Source organism: Cibotium barometz, chromosome 6 (genome assembly GCF_041138505.1).
Source record: "Cibotium barometz isolate CiBa-2024 chromosome 6, ASM4113850v1, whole genome shotgun sequence".
NCBI lineage: Eukaryota > Viridiplantae > Streptophyta > Polypodiopsida > Cyatheales > Cibotiaceae > Cibotium > Cibotium barometz.
In genome coordinates this window covers 49,343,694-49,365,580 of record NC_141051.1, presented here as the reverse complement: position 1 = coordinate 49,365,580, position 21,887 = coordinate 49,343,694, and the positions used below count along the sequence as shown (strand labels likewise).

At 47.5% G+C, this 21,887-nt stretch overlaps 1 protein-coding gene and 1 pseudogene across 4 annotated transcripts in view; both read right to left on the bottom strand.

The window, feature by feature from the left end:
* The window catches only part of LOC147637827 (uncharacterized), a 78,891-nt gene that overhangs the window by 38,040 nt on the left and 18,964 nt on the right, over positions 1-21,887 (bottom strand). The gene's annotated exons all lie outside the window — the stretch shown is intronic.
* Positions 12,843-20,692, bottom strand: LOC147637828 (uncharacterized; annotated as a pseudogene).

Sequence of the window (21,887 nt, the reverse complement as noted above, 5' to 3'; positions counted from 1 at the left end):
TCACATGGGAGGAGCTTGTGCCTATAGTCTTGGACCAGGAAGAGCATTTTACGAACCCTCCACAGGCCAGAGGTTCTGAGGCCTTAACGGGCCAGCGGTCGAAAGGCCGCAGTAAGGGCAAAGGGAAATAGGGCAACTATTGGAGGAAATGTCCTAAGCAGAGCACCGAGAAGGGTGCAGATTCCTCAACAGTAATCGTGAAGACTCCAGCTTTTGTGCACTTGGAGATTATGGACACAGACGCTTCATCTTCTTCGAGCAGGGAGGCGGTTGGACTCACCGCTAGGGACACTCAGGACTAGATTCTCGACAGTGGTGCTTCCAGGCACATAACTCCTTCCCAAGAGTTATTACACGATCTTAGAAGGCACGCCGGTCACATCCTGATTGGTGACAAGTCCACTATCCCTATTCACAGTGAGGGTAGGTTAGAGATCGTTCCCGATGGCGGAGGGGAGAAGCATTCCTCCCAGGTTCTTTTTGTCCTATCCCTTGGTTTTCATATGTTGTCAGTGCATGAGGTTTGCAAGACTGGCGTACGGGGGGAGTTCCATGAGCATTTTGTTGCTCTCTGGGACAAAGCAATAGGCCAGATTGTATGGGAAGGCACAGCAGAGAATGGGATTTACAAACTCTCAACAATCTCTTACAGGTTCTCAATTAGGGGATTTGTGGCGGTTTCGTCATGACCATGTGAATGTGGATACGCTGTGGCAAGCTTTCCGGGACCAAATGGTGGATGGCTTGCCAGATGTTGGTAGCAGTAGGCAAGAACATTCCAATTCTTGCGTTTGTTAGTCAGAGGAACGTTTGCAGGTGAACTATGCTTTGATGTCTCATATCATTTGGGACAAAGAGCCTACTGCAGTTGAGGAAGCTCTTTCCCAAGGGACTTGTAGGAAAGCCATGCAAGTGGCACATGGTGACTTGCAAGAGGAGGTGTCTGTTGAGTAGCCTCCAAGCTTTGAGGTTCCAGGTTAACAGGGGATGGTTTACAGGTTCTGGAAGGCCTTGTATGGTCTTCAGCAGGTTCCCAAGACTTGGCATACCAAAGTTATAGTTGATGATCCTTGTGAGCAGGTTGATGCCTCCTTGTATCGGAAGAAGTTTGGTTCATTGATTTGGTTGTTGAACACCAGATTGGACTTGAGCTTCCCGGTGGGGCTGTTGAGCTCATTTATGGAAAAACCTTTGAAGACTCGTTGGGACGTTGGATTGCAGATCTTGCGGTATCTACAGGGTACGAAGAATCTTGGGCTCTTCTATCACACTAGAGGGGGAACACGGATAGAGTCCGGCTCCAAGGTTGGAGTGACTTAGATTGGGGGGGAGATCCAGACACGAGGAGATCTACATCAGGCTACGGATTTACCCTTGGCTCAAGAGCTATTTCATGGAGCAGCAAGAGGCAACCAACTATTGCCCTGTCGTCTACAAAGGCAAAGTACCGGGCTGCTTGTGGTGGTGCTTGCGAGGTGGTGAGGTTGCAAAGGTTACTTGGCGAGATTGGGTTTCCACTAACGGAACCCACAGTCATCCAAAGGCACTTTGTTCGTGAGAAGTTTTTTGTTGATGACACCTTGCTAGAGTTTTGTTCAACGGAGGACAATGCGGTGGACCTCTTCACAAAGTCTCTACCTAAGGCGATGCTCCAATAGCACTCCAGCTTATGCGACCAAAAGGTTACATCATGTCCATGAAATACATCATCATGGGTACTAAAATAAAAATCAAAGAAAGTAATAAGAGCTGAAACGTCAAATCTGATTCCAAAACAAAAAGTGTCCACCTCTCATATCACCCTCAAATATCCCGCATAGGACACTGCAACATGGCACCCAATGTAGTAAAGCTGGGCCAGCAGGAGAAAGTCATGCGGTGGTGGGAGATGATGGCTCTGATCCTCCTGTAGTGATGCGGGCGTGGGTGGGGACCACGAGGTCGAGGGCGCCAGGCTCTGCGTAGCTCAAGGCTCTGTCTAGTGTCACTCCTCTCAGCCGAGCTCCCACATCAGCCTGAAGGTCGGGTGTAGTGGGTGAGTCTTCCCTCGTCACTTTGGTCTGGAAGAAGTCGGTGAGAACTCTCTATACTGGTCCTTTGACGGGTACCACTGGTCTAGGCCGCAAAAGGGACTCCCTGTATCTGCGAAGCTCTAGGAGGAAAAGTCCCAAGCATCTCTGGTCTGGGAAATCCATGATCTTGGAAAGTGGCCCAAATCCATGTTGGAAGAGGCAGTGAAACCTCCCCCTAATCTCATAGTATACTGGGCATCTGCATACATACATACATACATACATACATACATACATACATACATATATATATATATATATATATATATATATATATAGAGAGAGAGAGAGAGAGAGAGAGAAAGAAAGAAAGAAAGAAAGATTTTATTAACGTCTTCCAAAAGACCGAACTCGGCCTATGAGACAAATCGGAGGACTTGTATGGGGTATCCTCTGTCATCCCAACAAAATGAAAAAGTACTGAATAAAAAAGCTGAATCTGGGTGTGCAGGGGATGGAGCTCTATTACTAGGAGAATGCAAAGCTATATGCATGGAGTATACAATCATGATATGCAACCTATCTAGCTCCATCCTGTACCATACTGGGAACAATCATAAACCATGGAGATATATATATAAAAAGCCAAAGAAAAAATAAACCCGCATACTACACGGTACTTACATGTACAATGAGGCCAGTACAATTAGTGGTGCTCATCTTGTGTCATCCTCATCTATGATGGTATACATGTGAGGCAATGTCCACTACTCAAGGCGTAGGTGCTCTATGTCACTAGAGGATGTCCTGGATTTGGAGATGGAGGGAAGAGAGTCTAGATCTCAGCGGACAGGGACGTTTGGCTCTCTCAAGGGTCTATGACCGATCCCGGATAACTCCACGTGTGCGAGGTGCTTGTGGGTCTTGGCTCCAAGGGCAGGTGGTGTCCTGTCCATGTCTCCAAATCCCGGCAAGTGTCAATAGGGCTGAGGATCTGTCACATCCACATGAGGAAGTCCAAAGAAGTTAGTGAGATAAATGACAGTCTGAGTGGTATCCTGTTGACCTTGCGTCTTGTTTGTGCCTCAATAAGGCTCCTTGGTGTGATTACAGAGAGAGAAACAAAGAAAGAAAAGAGAAAGAGAGAGAGAGAGAGAGAGAGAGAGAGAGAGAAAATGAAATGATATATTAACGTCTCTAAGAGGCCATGATGCCCTATGAGACCAAAACTGAGAGTACATCTGAAGTTGGTGTCTCATCAAAGAGAACAACTAAATGAGACTAAAAAGTACAATAAGCTGATTGTCCTACAGTTATAAGAGCAGAACTGTAAGACTCCGAGATGATACTGAGTAGAAAGCTGGCAAATACTGAAAAATGTATATTAGGTAGATCCATATATGCTGATCACTTGAAGTGTTGCCTTCTCCTTAGATCAAGTATCTCCGCCATGGGGCTGTCTAGAATGGAGAGGTCGTAGAAGCGAGGTAGGCGCCTCCGAATAATGGCTCTGATCTGGCGATGGTGAGGATGCCGTGGTCGGGTCCTGGTGGGCGTGGCCGACAAGCACGACATAAGATAACTGCTCTATCAGTGGTGACTCCTTGGGAGCGTGGTCGGTGCCCTGATGGCCCAATGGAGGAGGTATTAGGAGGTGTGTGGGCTGGGGTGCTGGTGCTGGTGCTGGTGCTGGTGCTGGTGCCGAAGAAATCTGTCAGGGTCCTCTATCTACGTACATCATGGCTCGCCCTCCTGTTTGCCAAGAGGATCTCTCTGTGTCTCCTGAGCTCAAGTAGAAACAATCCCAGGCATCTCTGATCCTCAAACTCCATGACCCTGCGTAACGGCCCAAAACCCTCTCGTAAGAGGCAGTGATATCTCTCTCGGATCTCATAATAGACTGTACATCGGCAAATGTAGTGTTCCTCTGTCTCTACCTCCTGGTAGCATACCTAACAAACGCGGTCATCCAAGATCTGATGCACATATCGCCCTGTCTCAATCCGCAGCTGGTGTGATGAGGTCCAGATCTGTCCAATGGCACATCGTATCCAATGTGATAGGTGTACATCCATGTACGTCGGGTGGGTGATAAAATCATCTGGTGAGAGGTGTAGAAAATGGCTCTTGTAATGAGCCATTTTCGTGCCTACAGGCTCAAGGGGGCTAGTCCATGTCCTCTCTGTGTCCACTCTGATGATATCATCCTTATCATGCAGTTTTGCTCTCAATGGGTGAGATCCAAAAATGGACAATCCAGACTGTCTATCCGCAAACCATGTAGGTCAAACCATGATCTCATTTGAGCATACCAGCAATGAGTATCTCCATCCTCTGCCAACTGTATGGATGAGGTCAATGCCAATCGGGAGTACCTCTGCTGAGGGAGCTCCCAGAGCCGCTGTAAAAAGGTAACTGTCTGGAATAGGACCTCGGTTACTACTGGTGGGGCACCCAGCTCAGCCCGAACAATCTCATGTGGTACTGATGATTTGCTCCGAATCATGCGGGCAATCATCATAATCAGTGGTCTCTCCATTTGCCTCCATCCCTCATCTGTCCCTCTCTGAGATCTATGATGTATATTGGGGAGCTCCGTACAGGAGGGTCGGTGTGACAAGCGTATCAAATAGCCACAATTTGGTACGTGGCTCCTGAAACTATATGTATGCACACTGCCTCTCAAGTGCCCCCAAGGCTGCATGCCCTCGAGCTAATCTAGCTGCTGCTGCCTCCTTCAGGGAGAAACGCGGTCTTGTGAAAGTAACTCCCAAGTAGACATATGACGTACTCTACCGGCTCCCCTCGGAAAGTGAACTGAGGCTCTGATCTCGTCACCCATGCCTGTGTGGTGTTAAACACCATAACCTTGGTTTTCCCAAGGTTCACTGTCAGATCTCTATCCGCACAGAAAGCCTGTAATGCATCCAGGTGTCTCTGTAATCCCTCCAGAGAGTCTGAGATTAGAACAATATCATCAACATATAACAAGATGGGTATCAACACCCCTGCCAGGCATGCCCCTAGGCCTCCCAATCTATCTACATAATCAGAGACTGCATCAATGTACAGTCCAAAGAGGGTGGGCGATAGCGGGCATCCCTGCTTCACCCCTTCTGTGCTGGTCACCCTATCAGATAGTCCGCCTAGAGCTCAGACTCTGCCTGTCTCACAGACTCATACAAAGCATATATCACCCACTGCATATCCTCAGGTACCTCAATGTCATGCAACCTGTGCATAAGCCTGGCACGTGGTACGGTATCGAAGGCTTTGCGGAAGTCCACAAAGCAACAGTATATCCTTCTCTTCTGTGCCTTGCCCTCTTCAATAAGTGCCCGAAGCGTCAGTATGTGATCCAAGGTGGTAAATCCTCTCCTGAAGCCAACCTGTCCATGTGCTCAATGACCATGCCTCTCTGCCCATCAACTCAACTCCGACTCCAATATAGAGCCATATAGTTTGGCCAAGTAATGGCCAATCATGATCGTCCTGTAGTTGCCTGGTACCATGGAGTCCCCACTCTTAAAGAGTGGTACAATGATATGCTCTGTCCAGCTTGTCGGGAAACCCTCACAAATGGCACGATTAAACACATGTACGATGAGCGGAGCCAAAGTGTCTCGTGCATATGAGAAGTGCTCTTCAACTAGCCCATCATGATCCTGTGCCTTTCCATTCTGTAACCCATCTATCGCATCTAGCACCATCCGCATAGTAAAAAAGGTGCTGCTAGCCAGTCTAGCTCCTAGTGGAGGGGGGGTGGGGGGCTGTCCTGGTGCATTATATAGCTCTCTAGCATAAGTATGCCATGCCTCAGGTGCAGTAATCGGAGAACCAGGTTGTCTCTCCTGAAACATCTTCCATGCCCTCTTGCTGTCCTTCCCCAGGAAGAGTTGGTAGATCTCCTCCTCTAGCTTAGCCAGATAGGCTCGTTTCTTCCTCCACACAAGGCACCGAAAGATCATCCTAGCCTGTCTATGCATGTGAGACCCAATGCCAATCTCATGCTGTAGCTGTGCTCGTGTCTCACGACACTCATCATCATACCAACTGTTCTGTGGGGCAGTGCTGCGGGGGTGGGTGGAAGGGATCATAGTGCAGGGAAATGCATATGAGGCGGATGCATGTAGTACACCTGCCAATCCTCTCGTGATCTCATCCAGAGGGCTATGCGGGTCTAAAGCGAACAAGCCATCAGATACTGCATCTCATTAAACCCCAACTGTCTAACGTGTAAACTGATCTCTCGAGTACCTAGGTAGATGAGTGGCTGGCCCATCTCTCTGGGATCTACCTACTAGTGTGAAACTCAGTATGCATAATCGGCTGCTATGCCAATGGGCCTACTGGAAATCGTGAAACCCCGCACATCAGGTATCAATGAAGGAGATCCCATCAAGTAGTCCACTGTGCTCGCTCCCCCTTTAGAGTTCCAGTGTGTGAGAGCATCTGACCCTTGCCATCTCGATAAGCCATTGTATATGACCAACCCATGTCCACTCCCGAGTGTGAGAAAATGCCTGCCATAATCTGTAATCTCCCCCTCATCCTGTGCTGATCTCTGCTACATCCTCAGTCGTGATCTCCCGGTACATAGCCCCTTGAGTATCATACAGCTCTGTCTGCTCTGTGCCTGTACGTGCATTAAAATCTCCCTATAGTAATATGTCTCCCACACTGGCAAACCTCATGATATCATCATATAGAGGTATATAGGGCGACTCTCCTGATGGTGCAAACCTGGAGTGGGCTGGGGGAAAGTAGCATACCGCCACATATAGCTCGCGGAGCCCCTCTTTGCATATTCGGACCCACATGTACCTCGCATCTACATCTCTATGTACCACATGTATTTTGCCACGAAGCTCCTCCCTATAAAGTATTGCCACTCCTCCAGATCCTCTGGTACCTCCCACTGTGCGTGGCTGAGGGCAGAAAACTGATTCCCATCTATAACCCCGTACGTCAAGGAGCCTCTTGTTTGTGCACTGATGGGTTTCCGTACACATAGCAATATCACTGTGTCTGAAAGTATCCTCAAAGTATCCTGCATCTGTTCTAAAGGCTCCGTTGCAATTCCACACCGTGAATCGCAAGGTCTCATAGGCCGCGCACCGTCAAGTGGACCTCCTCTCCATAATGATGACTCGGCCATCTCTGTATACCGCCCATTATCCTTCTTTCCTTGCCTCAAGCACACGCGGCATGTGTTCCTTCCGGTGTGCTATCTGTGCCGGTGTAAGGTCTTCATCCAAATAAATCTTTTCCCCCTTAAGGGCCATCCTTTTGGAGAGGAAGGCCTTCTTCTTCTCCAAGTCACCAAACCTGATGATCAGTATCTTCGCCCTAGACTCTAGTTGAGAGAGCTATCTAGTTGGGCAGATCCAGACGCCCCAGGGCTCGCGGATCCTCACATCGGAGACGGTGCCTACACTCGAGAGACTCGAGAGTCGAGACAGAATAAGACTGTGCAAAGTCCAAACTGTGACAGATGTTATTTAAAACTCCTTATTCTCTCTCGACTCTCAAGTCTCTCCCCATTATACAGTAGACAGAAAAGGACTCATTTCTCTATCATGGATAACTTTGAAAGTCTATTCAACTTGTTGCCCGAATTTGCAGAAATCATGGCTTCCTCGGGCTCAAAGTGATCGGCTTCGAATGCTACTTGGTGGAACGAGGTTGAAAGGCTAGAACTGTATTCATCGAAGGCAAGTGCAACACAATGGAAATGCAAGCAATGTAACAAAGAGAAGTCGAGAGGAGAAAACCGTGTGAGAGCACATCTATGCCATGTAAACAATGAAAAAGCACAAGTGAACAAATGCCCAGGGACAACACCTGAAATGCGTAGAGAGCTTTTGACAAAGTACTCAAGTGATGAGGAGAAAGCATGTGCACGAAAGAAACCGACAATTGATGCATCTTACTTCAGTATAGACATGGGGAAGATGTACACTTGGGAGATGGACAGTAGTATGGAGGACTTGGGAGCTTTGCATTTTCCCAGGATGCAGCCTACGGGTGCAAGCTCCAGCAAGCAGCAAACTTTGGGAGCAGCTTGGGATCCCCGCAAGAAAGAGAGGGTAGATGCAGCTATTGCAAGGTTCTTTTATCATGATCACATAGCATTCAATGTTGCTAGGTCTCCATATTTCATTGAAATGGTCCAGGAGATTGCACGGTATGGCCCAACATACAAGCCTTCTTCGTATGAGACACTACGCACCACCTTGTTGCAAAAGGAGAAAGCTGCAATTGAATGTGCTTTAGAGTCTGTGCATGAAAGTTGGGCAAAGAATGGTGTGTCACTTATTGCAGATGGCTGGAGTGACACTCGAAAAAGGTCCATTCATGGCATGATTGCTTATTCTCAAGGAAGAATGCAATTCATTTCCTCACATGATGCTTCTGAGACTGGAAAAGCTGCAGATCAGCTTGTGGAAGAGTGGGCCGAAGGTATTGAGAAAGTTGGACCACAGAATGTTATTCAGTTCTTAGCTGATGGTGAGGCAATAAATAGAGCAGCTGGTCTAAATCTTGAAGACAGGTATCCGCATATCACATTTAGTCCATGATTTACTCATTGTTTGAGCAACTTCTTGAAGGATGTTGGCAGCTTGCCATGGGTTGATCCACACATTCAAAAAGGCAAGGAGATACTAAGCTTCATTCAAAACCATCAGTTTATTTTGAATGAATTCCGCAAGAGATCGCCCAAAAAGGATCTCTTGAAGTACTCAAAGACACATTTTGGTTATAACTTTCTCCTGATGAAGAGGTTATCCAAAGTGCACTTGCCTTTGAAGCAATTGGTTGTATGTAATGAGTAGATGGGATGCACTCTTTCTCGGTCAAGAGCCGGCATAGAGATTGCAAGAACCATACAAGACTTCACATTTTGGGATGAAGTCAACACTATCAATGTTGTGATGAAGCCGATCACGCGCTTGATGAGGATTGCAGATGGACGGGAGCCATGCCTTGGCAAGGTTTATGAGGGGGCTGACCAAATGATCAAGAAAATAGGGGAAATGGGCTTGTCTGGTGAGAAATATGTAGAGGATCGAGAATTATGTGAAGCACGATGGAATGGTTATCATTCTCCTATGCATGCTGCTGCGTATATCTTGGATCCCGAGTTCCAAGGATGTGGACAAGAGGCCGATGATGAGGTGATGGATGGTTGGGAGACAGTGCTTTCTAGGCAGGTTCGTGATGCAGATAAACGAAAGTTGGTGAAAGACCAAGTTAGGAAGGTTTGAATCGGTCGATGCACAGAGAGACAGGTTTAAGATAGGGGCTGCTTTATGGTGAGAGGATTGTGGGGCTCGTACACCAAAGCTTCAATCATTGGCAGTAATGATCTTGTCTCAAGGTGCAAGCTCCTCTCCGATTGAGCACCTATGGAGTGTGTTTAGCCATGTTGCATCCAAGAAGAGGAACAAATTTGGGACAAAACAAGTCAATGACTTGATTTTTGTAAGTGCTAATTTGCGCTTGCTTGGTGATATGGCTTCTCCCAAACCAAAGAAGTTTATATTGCTTGATGAGGAGTCCTTGGATGATGAGGAGACACATGGACTTGCAGATCCTGGTCAAGATGGGGTTGAAGATTTGGATGTTGCAGATGTTGGTCTTGATGATATGGCTTTCTTGGATGACATAGATGATAGTCTCCTTGATGGCATCACTGGCAGTAGCCATTGTCACCTTGAGGCTTGTACTCTGGACTTGGGTTGTTTCTTCTATCTAGGCCGTGGGCCACATTTTGTGCCTTTTGTCACTTATGTCATGTATGCTGTGGGCTAATTTATTTTGACTTGTGAGATCTGTTCAGTGTTAGTATCTAGCCATGCAAATTGTGTGGTACACTAGACTTTAGTGTGTCTCTGATTTGGTTATATAAATGAGCATTGTATGTTAAGATTTATTGTCATTTCTAGGAATTATCTAGGTCGTTCCCCGTTTCCGTTCCCCCTTTTTCCCGTTTCTATTCCCTTGGTGGTGCTTTCGTTCCGTTCCCATTCTGTTGCTACTATGGCCAACAGGCCCTAGACAAATAAATAGGAGAAAGTGTGTAAAATACCAGATAAACGGTAAAGCCCCAAACACAGAGATGCACAAATTCTAACAGACGTTAATATAATCTCTCTCTCTCTCTTTATTTTCTTTTAGATTTACTTTCAATACCATGGTGATGTATTCCATGGACATGATGTAACATTTTGGTCTCATAGGTCATTTTGGCCTTTTGAAGACGGTAATACAACTTTCTTTCTTTCTCTTTCTCTCTCTCTCCTCTCACCACTTCAGTATAGTCTAGATGCCCCCTCCCTCAGGCTCACGCACGAGGACAAGAACTGGGTGATCCGATATGTTCTTCTCAGACTTTACATTCAAGCTACATGGATTACATCGTTATTGCACAGGAAGATGCAGTACTACAGGGGTGACTTTTTGAGGCTCTCAGATGATGGCTTCATCGGGTGGTGGCCGGGGTACCTTGATATATACATGTCACATTGCAGTTGGCCAGCTACGAGTATCTTCACACTGCCATCGGATAGAGATGGAGAGAGCTGAGATGATACTTGGGGACGACAGGATCTGCAGATTGTGCCAGCGAGAGGCTGAGTCAAAGGAGCACTACATTTTCCATTGTGCAGTGTACTACGAGATCTGGGGAAGACTTCATTGCCTTTTTAGAGAGAGCTTTGGGCCTCTGGACAGGATCATAGATTATCCAGATCAGCGCTGCTTCAGACTCTTCCTCCTTGAGCTCTGTTGACACAGAGAGTCACTCCTCAAGAGCCCCGACCCTGACACCAACACCGACCCCGACACCGCCCACACCCCCTCCAGCCGACCATCAGCATTTCTTCCGACCACAGGAGGACAACCTGCTAACTTTCCCATACCCAGTGGATCTAGGAAGCCTGTTGACTCCAGTCCGTGATGTGGGATACCCTGGACAGGCCGCTTCTAGTACCACATAAATTGATGCTTTAGATCACTCCGTCTCCGGACATCATTGTATACATTTTGTTGTTGTTGTGCTTTTTTTCCATTTTTTTTTTCCATCATGATGATATTTCATGGACATCATTGTACACTTTTTGGTCTCATAGACCCTTTGGATCCTTGAAGACAATTAATATAACTTTCTCTCTCTCTCTCTCTCTCTCTCTCTCTCTCTCTCTCTCTCTCTCTCTCTCTAGGGCCAGATGATTAGAGCCAAGGCGTCCGTACCACATGATATTATCCGTGCAGAGCTGGCTGCCCCCCCATTGGTAGTAGAGACACTCACTCGATCAGTCTCCTTTATACAGAGCACTTGGGCTCTCCCTAGAGACAGATATGCTTGGAGTCTTCACGACAATTGGCATCACAGGGAGACGGATCATGTTGGTATGCACAGATGACAGCTTGGTTCCAACGGCATGGCTTTAGTATGGACAGGCTACCTCCATCAGGCTACCTCCATTTCAGTACTCCCTGGATGCACCCTCCCTCTCTCTCACACGGGCAGAGATTACGAGACTTAACAGGCAGGACTTGACTCAGCTGGACACTAGGAGGACATGGATACAGCCGACACACGAGCTTGGTACGAAGATGGCTTTCTATAGAGATCATCTTCTCCAGCTCACGGAGGATGGGTTTGTGATTAGACCCAGCTACATGGATACTCATCTTTCTCATGGGGTACGGTGTGCTATCGGTCAGATGCGCACATCCTCACACCAGCTAGAGATTGAGACTGGCTGATTCGGAGGAGTACCAGCTGAGGCCAAGATTTGTCAGTTGTGCCAGATGGAGCCAGAGACAGAGTTACATTACATATGTCACTGTCCAGTATATTATGAGATACGAGGCCGTTTTCACTGCCTGTTCAGAGAGGGTTTCAGACCACTTTCCAGAGTCATGAGATACCAGGATCAGAGATGCCTCGGATTATACTTGCTGGAGTTGCGTAGACATAGAGAGGGTCTCTTGAGAGGGAGGGGATCAGAGAGGGAGAGACACCTACAGAGGCAGATTACAGACTTCTTTCGACCAGAGATTGAGCAGTCAGGCCAGCAGGCATTGAAGCTAGCCCCAGAGTATAGCCGCACCAGAGGTACACTGATTGATCGGGCTATAGAGCTGGGGCGGTCCAGGCGGCCCAAGATGAGAGACCCATCTCGACACCGACGGAGACTACAACAGAGGATCAGGACCATACTAGCACGGCATGGGAGACGTCCAGTCAGAGTACTCACCATGGAGGACATTGAGGATATCCGCCATCGACCGATGAGAGACATTTTTGGATAGTGATGTATATGATGCTTACCTTTGTTGCTGGAGTTTTCCTTCCCAAATGTTATCCATTAGGAGCTCCTAGTACCTTACTTTTCCTCATAGTTGTTGTTTCAGTTTCCGTTAGTTGTTTAGTTGTTTTAGCTTTTCTTACATAGACATTGTATCAGATCCACCAATTGTTGTAACCTTTTTGGTCTCATTGGTCATTTTGGCCTTTTGAAGACGTTAATATATCATTTCATTTCTCTCTCTGTAGGTTGCCTCGGTGCCCTGTGCGCAGGCCACCTTGCTACTCCACTCTGCGCGCCGCTGTAGGCTTGCTCGCTGCCCTGTGCGCAGGTCGCCTTCCACCCACCCTTGCTCGGCTTGCTCACTGCCCTATGCCCTTGCTCGACTTGCTCTCTGCCCTGTGCGCACCCACGGCTTGCTCGCCTTCCCTTTTCGCACCCACCCTTGCTCCCTTCTCTTTTCCCACCTAGCCACCCACTCACCGACCCACCCTTGCTCAGGCTCCCAAGGCAACAACTAGTAGGGGAAAACATGTCTCAACCCCTGGAGGGGGAACAGGATGGTGAGACAACCTTTCGCACCCCCACGAAGGCACCAAATGCCTATTGCAGAAGACTGAGGGAAGGTGTCCCCTGGCTCACGAAGGATTACGAAGATGACCCGACGAGATGAGGCCCTTTATGAGAAGATACAACTTCACATAAGGACAGAGATGAACACCATGCGATAGGAGCTTGAAAAGGAATGGACCGAGCAGATGCATGCCCAAAGGAAAGTGATATACGAAACGCTGAAGGAAGAGATATATGTCCAATTGAAGGGAGAAATGCAAGCCCAAGTACGGGTTGAGATGGAATTAGCCCAAGCCTTGATGCACACGGAAATGAAAAAAGAGATGCAGAAATGGAAGGATGACATGCTCCGAGAGATTGGCACAACAGTTGCATCATACGAAGGCACTTTGAAGACATGTATGGCTGACCGCGAAAAAGACATCACAGAAATGCAAAACACTTTGGAATAATGTAAGGCAAAAGTGGCTGCAGGTCAGAAGGACATGCATTCATGGGCTGAAATTGCCAGTGCCACAAAGAAACAAATTGAGAAAGTCAACCCATGGATTGAAGTAGTAAAAAAACAGAAGGATACACCAGTCAATAAAGTAGAGGTGATGAATGCTACATTGGCAGAGGAAGCCAAGAGACGGGCACGTGCCTTACATGTACGTGTAGTTGGGTGGGAAGATAAGGGAAATCCCCAACCAGTAATCTGTCTCTGTGTGGACTCCCTGCCAATCGGGCGTCTGCTCCTGATAATGGACTCTCTGAGCCTGCAGATCTCTAGGAGATAAAAACCCAAGCATCGCTGATCACAATAGTCCATGACTCTAGCCAGTGGTCCAAATCCCTCTCTAAAAAGGCAATGGTAGCGCCCTCGAATCTCATAATAATATGCTGTGCAGCAACAGATGTAGTGCTCCTCTGTCTCTAGCTCTATCCAACATATCTGACAAATCCTGTCCCCTGGAGGTATGCCTCTAAATCTGCCTATCTCTATCTCTAACTGATGTGAAGAGGTGCGGATCTGCCCAATGGCGCACCTCAATCCATGAGACAGATGAGTATCCATGTAGCTCGGTCTAAGTATAAAGCCATCCTCAGTGGTGCGGAGAAGATGGTCTCTATAGAAAGCCAGCTTCGTCCCCAACTCCTGTGAGGGCTCTAGCCATGTCCTCCTAGTGTCCAACTAAATGAGGTCCTGTCTGATGACTACTAATCTCAGAATGTGTCAAGGTGAGAGAGGGTGCCTCCAGAGAGTACTAGAAGGGTGGAAGTCTATCTAAACTGAACCCATGGAGCTCAAACCAAGATGCTATCTGCGCATACCAACATGAAGTGTCTCCCTCCATGGCTAGCTGATGAGAGGACTCAGAGGCAAGTCGTGCATACCAGTGTCGGGGAAGCTCCCAAGTGCTATAAATGAAGGATACTGATCTGGCAAGAGCCTCGACTACGATCGGTGGTGCTCCCATCTCGGCTCTCATAATCTCATGGGGTACCGAGGCCTTAGCCCGAATCATCCTGGAGATCATGGACACAAGTGGTCTCTCCATCGATCTCCATCCATCGTATGTGCGTCCTGATCGACTGTGACGATCTAGGCTAGGCCCCCAGATCTGTACTCCATATAGCATAGCCGATGTGACCAGCATGTCAAAAAGCCACAGCTTAGAGTGTGGCTCCTAAAACTGTACCTGTGAGCACATCCTCTCTAGACCTCCTAGTGCTGCATATCCTCTAGTCAATCTGGCCTCTGCTGCCCCCCTCTTGGAAAGTATGGGCCCAGTGAACACCACTCCAAGATATGTGTATGAGTCAACATACTCCACTGTCTCCTGCCCATATGTGAAAATAGGCGCTGATCTCCAAACCCACTGAGCTGTAGTGTTAAACACCATAACCTTGGTCTTACCAAGGTTAACTCAGAGCCCACTGTCTCCTGCATAAGCATGTAAAGTATCCAAGTGCCTCTACATACCCTCTAGTGAGTCTACTATAAGCACAATATCATCAGCATATAAGAGCAGAGGTATCCAAGTGCCAGCCAACTAGGCTCCTCTGTCCCCTAATCAGAGATCTCATCAATGTATAGTCCAAATAGAGTCGGAGAGAGCGGGCAGCCCTGTTTCACCCCTATAGTGGAGTGTATTGGCTGGGAGAGACCCTCTGAAGTCCGCACCTGCCCAACTACTGTCTCATAAAGTGCCATAATACCCCAAATGAGCTCACATGGAACCCCCAAGTCTTGTAGCCTGCGCATCAGTCTAGCTCTGGGCACTGTGTCAAAGGCCTTGCGGAAATCCACAAAGCCACAGTAGATCCTCCTCCCATGTGCTCTGCCCTCCTCGATGATAGCCCTGAGGGTAAAGATATGATCCAAAGTAGAGAATCTCCTCCTGAAACCGGCTTGTCCCTGAGCTGGGACCCCTTGTCTCTCTGCCCATCTGCTCAACTCCTACTCAAGAATAGAGGCATATAGCTTGGCCAGCGAGTGACCAATCATAATGGTGCGGTAGTTAGACAGCAGGCTTGGATCTCCAGACTTGAGTACCGGCACAATCGTGGAAGTACTCCAAGTCCCAGGAAACCCCTCACACATAGCTCTATTAAACATGAGAGCTAGCAAGTCTGCAATCATATCTCTAGCATGTATGAAATGCTCGGCTACAATGCCCTCATGATCCTGTGCCCTCCCTGTATGCAATCTGTTGATGGCCCTCCTCACCATCTCTGCTGTGAAGAAGGTCGAAGTGGGTGGACAAGGCTCTGGAGGGTTCGGTAGTGGTGGCTGCTCTGGTACTGTGTAGAGGGAGGCTGCATACTAGCCCCATGTATCTGGAGAGGTAATGGCCAGAGAAAGGGGGGTGCTCTCTAAGCAATCTCCAGGCCTCCCCAGAATCCTGACTCAAAAACAGCTGATACATGTCTCTCTCCAGCCGAGCTAAGAATGCTCTCTTCTTCCGCCGAATGAGGCATCGGAAGATGATGCGTGACTGTCTATATGTAGTAACACCTGTGGCCACCTCTCTCTGTAGCCGGGCTCTGAGCTTCCTACAGTCATCATCATACCAACTATTCTGGGGCATGCTCCCAGGACGTGGTCGTACTGTGGGCTGCGTGTGTAGGAAGGCCGTCGCTGTAGCTGTATGTAAAGCCTCTGTCAGGATCTGTGTGAGCTCTGCTAATGGCCTCTATGGATCCTCTGCACTCAACAAGCTGTAGATCTCTGCAGTGTATACTCCATGAGTCTCTCTACAGAAGGTATATCTCGGGTGATAGGAGGACTGCCCAACCTGGCGGGTACTGTAGTGGAAATCCATCGTAAAGGAGAGAAGTGCATGATCCACTGTAACTCTGATGGGCCTGGGGCCAATCGCAAAATCCTGGATACTCGGGATGAAGGTTGGCGAGGCTAAAACATAATCCACTGTGCTGGCCCTATGTCTGTGTGGAAAGCAAGTAAAGCCATTGGCAAGTGGATACCTGTCTAGGCCATTTAAAATGGCCAGCCCATGTGCAGTCCCCATCTCCAAGAGGTACCTCCCATACTCAGTACACTCCACCTCATCCTGTGATCTCCGGGTCAAACACATCTCCTCCACATCTCTCTCTCTCTCAACATCTCCTCCGAAGTGTCAAAGAAGGAGGTCTGGTACCGAGCCGTTCGAGCATTAAAGTCCCCAAGTATGATAACATCTCCCTCCCTGGAGAACTCCCATATGTCCTCATCTAGAATCATATATGGAGATTGCCCCTTGGGCGCTGCATAATGAGATGTGTTGGGTGGAAAGTAACATATAGCAATGTATAGGGGTCTACCCTCATCTGCCCTCACTCTGACCCACATGTACCTCGCGCTCTCATCACGGCGCATAACATGGATGAGTGGCTGAAGCTCCTCTCTAAAAAGAACTGCAACTCCTCCAGATCTGCGACCACCATGCTTCAAACGGGCCTCCTGTCTACAAGTCGTCTCCCATCTGTATCCCGCCACTCTCGGTAATGTGCTGCCTGGGGCCTGATGTGTCTCCGAGTAGAATATAATGTCCCTATCTCTAAAGCTGTCCTCAAAGGCACCCACATCCAGTCTCAATGCTCCGTTGCAGTTCCATACCGCAAGTCTCAGACTGGTCCCATAGGTCTCGCACCGTCAAGTGGTGCGTCTCTCTAGTATCACCACTCTGCCTCCTCTATAAAATGCTAGCTTCCCTTTTTCTCTGGCTGCCCTAATCTCCGGCATGCACTCCCTCATATGTGCTAGCTGTGCCAAGGTGAGGTCATCTCCTAAAAAGATGCCCGTTTTCTGAAGGGCGGAGCGCTTGGCCAAGAAATCCATGAGCATGTTCCAGTCTCCACTGTTGATGAGCCGCCACTTCTTGGAGACCCAGAGGATTCTGATGATGATTCCCAGTCGATTGTTCCAACTGGACAGCCTCAATCCGTTGAGGAGGTTGAGCCCACAGCTGGAGATGAGCCCTCGGAGCAGCAGGAGGCTCCGCGTTCTGTTCGAGTACCTAGGTGGTTGGTAGACACCCTTCAGGAGTCCGGTGTTACTACATAGCTTCCCTCCGAATGGACCACAGAGGACGACCTCGAAGATCGCATAGAGTTCGTGACAAGTCATTCAGCGGAGCTTTTATAGGTAAACTATGCTTTGATGTCTCGTATTATGCGGGACAAAGAGCCTGCTTCCGTCAAGGAAGCCCTTGCACAGGATACTTGGGAGGAAAGCCACGTAGGTGGAACTGGATGCCATAGAGAGAAATAACACTTGGGAGTTGGTTCCGAGGCCGTCGAAAACGGTCTGTCATTGGTGTCAAGTGGGTCTTTAAGACCAAGTATATGTCAGATGGGTCGATGGACAAACACAAAGCCAAACTTGTGGCTAAGGGTTATGCTCAGCGGCCTGGCATCGACTATGAGGATACCTTTGCACCGACAACGACGATGACCACGATTCGGACCGTTCTGGCCCTTGCTTCTTCTCAGCGGTGGCCCGTATTTCAGATGGATGTGAAATCTGTGTTCCTTAATGGTGACTTGCACAAGAGGAGGTGTATGTTGAGCAACCTTGTATGGTCTTAAGCAGGCTCCCAGGGCTTGGAATTAGAAGATTGATTCCTTCTTTCTACGGACTGGATTTCAGAGATCGGTTCAAGATCCCAACCTATATCTCTTTCGGGAACGCGGCATGGTCACGTTGATCATCCTTCATGTGGATGACCTCATTCTCACAGGCGGTCATATGGAGCACATTGCAGTGACGAAAGCTGCCTTGTCAAAGGAGTTTGAGATGATTGATTTAGGCTTACTCCACTTCTTGGGATTCGAGATCTCGCAAACCCACAGGGGGTTCTTTGTCTCTCAGCAGCGGTATGTTCATGAGTTGCTTGAGGCCTTTGGGATGGAGAACTACAAGCCTATCACGTCACCGATGGACCCGAACACGAAGCTTACAGTAAATGATCCTTGTGAGCCAGTTGATGCCTCTCTGTACCGGAAGCTGGTTGGTTCATTAATCTGGTTGCTAAACACCAGATTGGACTTGAACTTTCCTATGGGGCTGTTGAGCTCATTTATGCAGACGTTGTTGAATTCTCATTAGGATGCAAGATTGCAGATCTTGCGGTATTTGCAAGGTACAAAGGATCTTGGACTCTTCTACACCACTGGAGGTGAAACGAAGGAACGAGTTCGACTCCAAGGTTGGAGTGACTCAGATTGGGGAGGAGATCCAGACACGAGGAGATCTACATCAGGCTATAGTTTTTGTCAAATCCCCTCGGATCTCCTCGTGATCATTCTTGGTTCGAGACTCGAAACCTGCAAACAAACGAATAAACAAACAAGGGGGTGCAGGCTTGACTCACCTCCCAACCATGACAGCCATGGGCAAGCCCACAGTCTCCACCGAGCCACGAGCTGAGCTAACTAGGTTGACGTACCGACCAATCTCCTCCTCGCGCGTCCCATACCGCCACGAAGCTGCCCTCGCGGGCCTCGAGACTGCTGCCGGCCTCGGCTGCATAAAGCAGGTGCACGTCTGTACTAGATCCAGGCTCCAAGACCATAGAGCTCTCACAAACTCGCGAGACTCTCTATATCCCAATAACTAACCTTGGCCACCCTTTTATAGGCTCTTGGCCGGTCATCGGGCATCCACACTTGGGCGCTCGCCCGTCCATACTTGGGTGCCTGCCCATTAGTCTATCCCTAACTCACCTCGTCAATCAGCCTAGCTCCAAGCTTCCCCAAACCTCGAAGCTAGTCTTGCGTGCATGTAGCACACGGTAGATACACACTGTGCACATGACATACTCCCCTTCCTCTAAGAGCTCACTCCTGAGCTCACTAAAAATCCAGGGTAATCTCTCTGAAGAGTAGTCAATGTCTCCCATGTAGCGTCCTCCTCAACACGATCCCTCCACTTGATCTTGTATTCCGTGATAAGCGTATTACGCGATCTTCTTTCACGAAATCCAAGAATCTTTTCAGGTTCGTGCGGAACAAATGTCATGTCCTCGACATCTATAATTTCTTGAGGAGTAACTAACTGATCTGCTCCACCTAGTACTTCCTTAAGTCTACTGACATGAAATACAGAATGAACTTTCACATGAGAAGGCAAATCCAATTCATATGCAACTGAACCAATCCGTCGTGTAATACGAAATGGTCCACAGTATCTAGGGGATAATTTCAGAGATCGACCTGTCCGTAAAGTCTCGGAATCTTTCGGAACTCACAAATACACCATCGTTCCTTCAGAGAACTCTCTGGGTGAACGATGTCTATTAGAATAAAACCTATCTCGGTCTTGAGCACTTCTAATAGATTCTTTCGCAACTTGTAACATTTCCTGCATATCTTGCAACAAATTACGTGCTGCATCATGCTGAAGTCCTGAGAATCCTACTGTAACAGGTGATCTAAATTAAAAACCATACATAAGCAAGAAAGGACTAAACCCTGTACTCGTATACTTAGTACTGTTATATGCAAATTCTAACATAGGAAGATAATCCTCCCATGAACTCTGTCTTTTGGATCCATATGCTCGAAGCATATCCTCCAAAATCTGATTCACTCTTTCAGTCTGGCCATCAGATTGAGGATGATCTGAGAAACTCAAATTCAAAGTTGTTTCCAACTTCTCAAAAACAAGTTTCCAAAAATCACTCGTAAACTAGAGTCCCTATCACTGACTATGTCCTGCGGTAACCCGTACAGTCTAAACAATTGCTCGATAAACTGCCGTGCTAATTGCGTAGCTGTAATAGTCTTCCGGGTTGGTAAAAATCTAGCCATTTTTGTCAAGCGATCTACCACAACCCAAATAGAATCGTGGCCTAGATGTGTTCTTGGCAATCCGGTAATAAAATCCATGGAAATACTTTCCCATTTATTACCTGGGATTTGCAAAGGATGCAACAACCCAGCCTGTCTAAAGCGTTCAGCTTTATTTGCCTGACAAATTTGACACTTGAGAACATAATCTTCTACATACCCTTTCATCTTTGGCCAATAAAAAGTGTGTTTCACTAATGATAACGTCCTGTGTACCCCAGGGTGTCCAGCAGAAGGAGCGTCGTGACACTCCTTAAGAATCTTGGACCTAATGTCCGGGATCTGTGGTACACAAATTTTGTCATTACGGAATAGTAAACCATTCCGAATCATCCATTGGCAATCTGCAGCCTGAATGGTAGACTGCTCAGTCATGGAGTCTTGGTCAATCAATGAGCTCCCGTCCTGGATTTCATGGTATAGGCCAATCCAGAACCTTCTGAACTCGGTCATAGTCAATGCTCAATCCATCTCTAGTGATCTTGTGTCCCAAGTAAATGATTTCGGTCATAAAGAACTCACATTTACTTAATTTAGCATATAGTCGATTCTGTCTTAAAATAGATAAGACAATCGTGAGGTGTCTGACATGATCCTCAAGAATACGACTATATATCAAAATATCATCCAGGAACACCACCACAAATTTTCCCAAATGTTCACGAAAAAGATCGTTCATCATTTGCTAGAAAGTTGCTCGAGCATTGGTTAACCCAAAAGGTAATACGAGAAACTCGTAATGGCCGAAAGACAGTTCTTTCGACATGCCTTTCATGAATACGTATCTGGTGATAGCCAGTACGTAAATCTATCTTCGTGAAATATTTCGCTCCTGCTAACCGGTCAATCAGGTCATCTGATCTAGGGAGAGGATAACGGTTCTTAATGGTCAGCTTGTTCAATCTCTTGTAATCTATACACATTCTCCAAGTGTTGTCCTTCTTTCTCCTAAGCAACACAGGTGCACCCCAAGGTGATTTACTTGGATGGATCTCGCCCATCCTCAAGTAATCTTCGAGTTGTTTAGCCAACTCATCTTCCTCGGCTTGGCTCATCCTATAAGGCGGAATACTCACAGGATGAGCACCAGGGATCAAGTCAATACGATGATCTACTGCCCGTTCAGGTGGTAAACCCGATGGCAGTTCCTTAGGAAATACGTCTTGAAACGAATCAAGTATCTTCTGTAATTCTTTGCTTTCAAACACACTTAATTCATTTACATCCAAGGAAGGGATGAGAAAGGAAGAAAGTGGAATCAATACACAATGGAAAGCGGTATACAAAGAAGAATCCATTGTATTTCCAAAATCAATTGTATTTACAAGAGGTCCCTGAGAGGGATGAATACAATCACCTAAAATACTATACTTGGTGTCCTTATGCTGAAAAGAAAAAATGTGACTAGACTAATCTATCTGGACTTGAAGAGTCTTAAACCACTCAATCCCTAATAACAAGTCTACATTTTCTAGATGCATAACATAGCATTCCAGAGTATCTTTGTAGTCCTGAATCTGGATTGGAAGCATCTCCACCTTGCGATCCCAAACTTGCCTTCCCGCATGTAGGCGTACCTCATAGGTATGGTCGCTGAGTGTCGTATCAAGACTCAATTTCTGCACAAGTTTGTAGTTAACAAAGTTGT